General features: G+C 38.5%; 1 pseudogene; it reads left to right on the forward strand.

Annotated features, from left to right (window-relative positions):
- The first annotated feature begins 572 nt into the window (after positions 1–572).
- LOC122454022 lies at positions 573–6,544 on the forward strand (annotated as a pseudogene).
- The last annotated feature ends 384 nt before the right edge of the window (positions 6,545–6,928 follow it).

Here is a 6,928-nt window from a genome sequence, read left to right on the forward strand (position 1 = left end):
ATGGTGACTGCAGCCATGAAATTAAAAGACGCTTACTCCTTTGAAGGAAAGTTATGACCAACCTAGACAGCATATTAAAAAGCAGAGACATTACTTTGCCAACAAAGGTCCGTCTGGCCAAGGCTATGGTGTTTCCAGTGGTCATGTCTGGATGTGAAAGTTGGACTGTGAAGAAATCTGAGTGCTGAAAAATTGATGCTTTTGAACTGTGGTGTTGGAGAAGACCCTTGAGGGTCCCTTGGACTGCAAGGAGATCCAACCAGTCCATACTAAAGGAGATCAGTCCTGGGTGTTCATTGGAAGGACTGATGCTGAAGCTGAAACTCCAATACTTTGGCCACCTGATGTGAAGAGTTGACTCATTGGAAAAGACCCTGATGCTGGGAGGGACTGGGGGCAGGAGAAGGGGACGACAGAGGATGAGATGGCTGGATGGCATCACAGACTCGATGGGCATGAGTTTGAGTAAATTCCGGGAGTTGGTGATGGACAGGGAGGTCTGGCGTGCTGCGATTCATGGGGTCGCAAAGAGTCGGACACCACTGAACAACTGAACTGAGCTGATGTCTACCATGGAGCAGCCTCATCAATCACATGCCAGAAGTGGGAGTAATGGAAAGTAAAACATGTGACTCAGCTACCTAATAAGAAAACCCTGCCTCAATTTGTTGCTAGAGACTGGTGATATGATGAATATTTAGCCATAGTCTATACACCATGTGCACAGCCCCCAAAGAGCCTTCTAAGAGTATCACTTGGCCTTTGTTGGTTATTTTCAAAGAAAAACAACAGATCCAAACAATTCAACAATGTCAAATTTAAAAAAAAAAAAAACTGTGTAATTCAGAGGTTCCCAGACTCCTTTGGTTTATAAGATGCTTAGTGTCTCAGTAACATCCCCATGATGTTTGACAGCCCAAAAGCAAACCTAATCATTCTGTTTATGAAGTTCTTAGGTTCAGACAACTTAATAATTTATGCCTTAACAACTTAGCAACCTTCTGAATAAACAATACACATACATTAAAAGAAAAAAATGTATTTCATTTTTAAAAGGCCACAAATTACACATCAAATGAATTTGTGCTCCTGGAACTTCTTATCAGATCATGGTATCAGATCAGATGCTGCCACCCTCATTTCCTATTCCATATTTATGTTTGTTCACTATTTACTTTTGTCACAACAATCAATGAAAACCCAGCTTCTGGAAGACATGACATCATCTAAAGTAACGGAATGCAATCTAATATTGAAATATCAACTGCCTTAAACTAGTAGTTCACATATCTGACTGATGCTGTGATTTGCTGCTTTTCTTTATAAGTTTAAAATCTGGAGAATGTAATCCCCAAAAGACTTTGTTACACAGCCAATCAGAATTGTGATTCTGAAGGGCCATTAGGGTTTTAGATATCCATGTTTATTTTCTATGGGCTTGCTATTCATTTAGGGAAAAATAACCACTTGAGCCTCATTTTTGTTGAAGTTTAGAGTCCTTAAAGTACAGTTTCAATTTATGTCCCAAATCTCCCAAATATCTGTCTATCTAACACTATCAATTTGCTACATATTTAAAATCACAAGGGAAGCAATCAAAGGACTTTTTGTGTGATCACTCACCCCTAGAAAATATGATCAGTACAGATATAATTTTTATAGAAGATGTCCTTAACATGGAATAATATGCACTTTCCCCCAAGTTTTCTATTATCAGACCCTTTGTTCAAACATCTCTCATTAACACCTAGTTAACATAATTGTACTTACATAAGACAAAAATGTTACTGGAAAACATGCAACTGGGACACAGGAGATGGCAGAAAAAAAAAGGTAAAAATGTATAGAACTCTTCAATCACTAATATATCATAAATTGAAAGGATCCAAAGTCATTGCCATAAAAAACTTACGAAAGTTATGTTCATAACTAAAATTGAAAATACGTATATAAATGTGTATATATAGATACACATATGTGTATATACAGGTATGTATACACACATATACATAAGTATGTATGAACTTCCTCTGGGAACCCAAATTTAAGACCAACAAGAGGAGATCTGAGATCAGTCAAGAATTAATATATTAATACATTATAGAATCGCAACATTAGGCAAGAAAGAATTATCCTCACTTTACAGATAGGTACTTGATTCCATGAGTCCACCAATAAGTTGTAATGAATCTACTAGAATAGGCCTGCAGGTACCTATTCTAGTAGAATAGGGATTCATCTAGTAGAAAAGGGATTCATCCTTTAACCAATAATATGGGCTACGATCTGCCATCTCCTAGACTAACCAATGTCAACAGTGGTTGTGTATCACATTGGAAATGAGGATCTTGACGCAGGGTTGTCTGTGATGCCAAGCAAGAACATGTGACAATGGTCCACATAGGGTGGCTGAAGAATCCTGGGTTTATTGTTCCCATTCTTTTATCTTTAACAAGAAAGGAATGTAGTTCCTCTTAAAGGCTCTGTATTGCATCTTCCCTTGGACACAATAACAGGAAAACCAATTAGGTTAATCACCTGCAGGGAGATGGAGGAGATACTCGGATATTTTAAAGAGCTGTCAATAGTGGGGGTGGGGGTGCAAACTAGTGAAAAGTTTCAAGTCCTAGGCTTTATGTACTTGTTACAAAAGATGAGAAATTCACAGCCCTCATGGAGGCTACAGGGCCTTGCCCAGCACCAGGGAGCTCCTTTCATGCCTAGTTGCTCAGCTGAAAAGTTTCAAGTCCTCCTCTTTATGTACTTGATACAAAAGATGAGAAATTCCCAGCCCTCATGGAGGCTGCAGGGCCTTGCCCAGCACCAGGGAGCTCCTTTCATGCCTAGTTGCTCAGCAGGGCTGCCATTTTCTATGTGAACAATTCCAACGACAGTTGTGCAATGTGGCAGCTCTGATGGTCATCATCATGTGGGATAATTTCCTCTAATTCTGGTGTTTTCTTAAATAAATTTATCATATTTTATATTTTAAATGAAGAAAAAGATAGAATGTTTTACATTGAAACTAGATTACCAAAGAGAGACTTGAAGTAAAAGGAAAAAAAAAAGTTCTATAAATTTATTTTTAACCTGAAAAACTGTTTTGTGGATTTTATTCTTTAAACAGAATGCCTTTAAGTGTGAGATCTTATATGTGTCAGCTTTTCATCTACATATTTTCTGAATATTATAACACTACATCAGCATCTTGCCTCATCCTAAGATTCAGAATAGATGAAAAATGATTTTTAAGTACTAAATAGTCATCCCCAATTCCTTAGCTTTGTAGATTTCCCTTAAAAGACCAATTTCTTATCCATTTGCAGAAACATTAGATATACACATGACTTAGTATTTGGTATGCTTTCTTCACTACCATTGATCATTCTGACTCTAAGCATTATATACCATATATTCACTTTCTCCATCTCCCAAACAAAATGAAAACCTTTATAATTAAAGTTAAAAATTTTACTAATTACACCAAGGAAGAAATTGAAAAGTAGCATGTCAACATTAAGTACTTTTATGGACACAAAATATTTTCATAACTCTGTAAGGACAAATCTTTCAGTTTAATAAAAATGACAAATTTATGCCTCTTTTCAAACAAGTTTAAGAAAGATTTTGATTGCAAATAATTTGTAGAGACCCTAGCAGGGATATGCTGAGTGCAGATACATGGTGTTCGATTTATTTGAATTCATTCAAATGCAGAATTGATCTTCCTTCCAGGCAGTTCTCCGAAATTTAAGTTATGGCGTTGTCTAGTTAAACCAGTTATGACACTTGAACCTTTGAAATGCTAATATACCTGCACCCAGACTTTGAGTGTGTTGGTTTCGTTTCCTTAGTGGAACAAATTTCAATCCTTTTCATGCAGAAAAACCAAGATGAGCAGATATTTATATAATGTATATGTTAATTAAAACATACTGTTCTCTGGGGGCTGCGAAACAAAGAATGTGTTACTATGAGTATTTTAAGGCAGACATTCACTCATCAAATTCAAGAGAAATTGGGGATGCTGAAAAGTGACTTAGTATAATAATGTGTTTTAAGAAATAAGAGAAAGCCATGCTTTTAATAGAAGTGAACTCAGATGCCTTAATGTAACAGAAACGTGGTTTCTGTCAAATATCGTGTCACCAAGATGCTATAATTGCTTAACCTGAAAACTGTTCTTCACAGCCCTGCTCAGCCCATGGTTGATGGATTGATATTACCATAATAAAGAATTAGCTTTTTCATACGAGCAGAAAATTATCAAACTGTCACCATTCTGCCCATGAGTAAACCGTGGGCTTAGAGATCAAGAGACAAAATACAGCATATCCTAATTACTGCTATACTTTCATGCCAGCTCAGTACACAGAGCAAGTAATGCCTGTCCATAAAGACAACGTATAAAAAAATTCTCTGGGATCCAGGCTGTCACCCCAGAACATACTCACGAGAAGCCAACTTATTTTCATCTGGTCATTGGTCCAATTCCCAAATTTTGAGGAACTTTTTACTTATTGTTTGTTTTAATTCTAATGTTGGTTCTGGTTCCCCAGGTAGCCATCAAGAATTCTGGGTTGGAATTGCCAACAAATTCACTCTCCTTCAGACGGTTACGATCTTCCTGTTTCCTCCATAATCAAGCCCGCATAAGCCCATTCTTTCCTTTGAAGAGAGAGATAAGTGTGTGTCTTAGAAAGAATATGCAAGGGATGCCACAAAGGTTCAAGCTGATCCACAGTATTATTTACAAGGTACTGGGTGTTTAGCTCATGGTTATGGCCAAGAGGCTTTTGGAAATGTGTGTCCTGGGGCTATATATTTGCATTGACTAAAACCTGACACCACTGGTACCCACAGAGCAATCAGCGCAGAAGCAAAATGCCATACCGCAGGGCTCTATTTCTGCCTTTGCTAGTGCTAGTCCTGTCTAAAGGTCATCATACTGAGGAATTTCTGAACTTTGTTTGGGGGTGAAGATAAAGCTGAAGGCTACTAGAAGACCAAGAAGGCTATCTTGCTTCTTAAGAAACTTAGGGCCTGGAATGATATCAAAAAAGCTCCCAGCAAATGAGAGCTGGCAATGCAAAATGAAAAGATGCCATTGTATTGAGAGCTTCCCTGATGGCTCAGTGGTAAAGAATTCACCTGCCAGTCCCAGAGATGTGGGTTCGATCTCTGGGTCAGGAAGACACCCTGGAGAAAAAAATGGCAACCCATTCCAGTATTCTTGCCTGGGAGATCCCGTGGACAGAGGATCCTGGCTGGTTACAGTCCACGGGGTCACAAAAAAGTCAGACATGATTTAGTGGCTAAACAACAACAACACTGTATTGAGCACAGAGAATCCTCCAGAAACATTCTTATAATCACTATATTCAGGGCAAATAGATGGGAAAAATGGAAACAGTGACAGACTTTATTTTCTTGGGCTCTAAAATCACATCAGACAGTAACTGCAGCCATGAAATTAAAAGACGCTTCCTCCTTGGAAGAAAAGCTATGACAAACCTATACAGCATATTAAAAAGCAGAGATCACTTTGCCAACAAAGGTCCATATAGTCAAAGCTATGGTTTTTCCAGTAGTCATGTATGAATGTGAGAGTTGGACTATAAAGAAAGCTGAGCACCAAAGTATTGATACTTTTGAACTGTGGTGTTAGAGAAGACTCTTGAGAGTCCCTTGAACTGAAAGGAGATCCAACCAGTCAATCTTAAAGGAAATCAGCCCTGAATATCCATTGGAAGGACCGGTGCTGAAACTCCAATACTTTGGCCATCTGATGTGAAGAGCCAACTCATTGAAAAAACCCCAATGCTGGGAAAGATTGAGGGCAGGAGAAGGAGACTACTGAGGGTGAGATGGCTGAATGGCATTATTGACTCAATGGATATGAGTTTGAGCAAATCCAGGAGATAGTGAAAGACAGGGAAGCCTGGCATGCTGCAGTCCATGGGTTGCAAAGAGACATGACTGAGTGACTGAACAACCACAATAAATAAGTAAACTGAACATTCTGAAATTTACTCCTGGTGTTACTGCGTTTGGACTGAAAGTGCTTTCCACAAGTGAGATGATGTGCATGGCACTTGGTGTAAAGTTGCCTTCCTCAAGAGTGACTGCAACCTCCCCATACATAAGATGCTCAATACAGACCTTAGCGGAGTCTGAAAAAAGCTCAGAGATCCAAAGACACCTCCAAGCACCACATAAGAAGATTCATCACAGACTCATACAGAAGAATCCACTGAAAAACCTGAGAATCATGTTGGAACTAAATTCATATGCAAAAATCAGGCACTGAAACATCATTGTTTGCCAAATCAAGAATCACAGACTCCAAGGAGATAAGGCATCCCTAGCAGCCAAATCAGATAGGAAGGGTGTTCCAGGCAAGAAGCCAGTGGTAGTGAAGGAAGAAGAGTGTTGGTGTCAAAAAGCTTTGGTGGGAAAAAACGCTGGAGCTGCCAAGAAACCACCAGCTGAAAAGAAGCCAGAAGAAATCAAATCCACAGAAGCAGCTTGCTGTATAAACTAAAATTTATTTATTCCATAAAGGTCTAATCATTCGGACCGTTCAATTTGAGTAAAGATCTGATCAAAGAGGCACTGAAATACAAACAAGAAAAAAAAGATGGGAGGAAAGTTATTAAGACTGTGAAATCAGGAAAAAAATATTTACAGATAAAAAGCTGCCTCATAGATAATGCAAAAGAATGTACAGACTCACTTAAAATGATAAGAGGATTTAGTAAATCAGTCAGAGAGGAAATCAAAATATTGACATTGCCAGTTCAAGATGGAAACAGAAGGATCCTGAACTCTTATAGACACATCGGATCTACAGTGACATACTGAAGAATTTGCTCTGAGAAAAACCTAAAAACTAGCTAAGCAATGGCCACATAGCTGGTGAACTAGG

Source organism: Cervus canadensis, chromosome 15 (genome assembly GCF_019320065.1).
Source record: "Cervus canadensis isolate Bull #8, Minnesota chromosome 15, ASM1932006v1, whole genome shotgun sequence".
In the NCBI taxonomy this organism is placed as follows: Eukaryota; Metazoa; Chordata; class Mammalia; order Artiodactyla; family Cervidae; genus Cervus; species Cervus canadensis.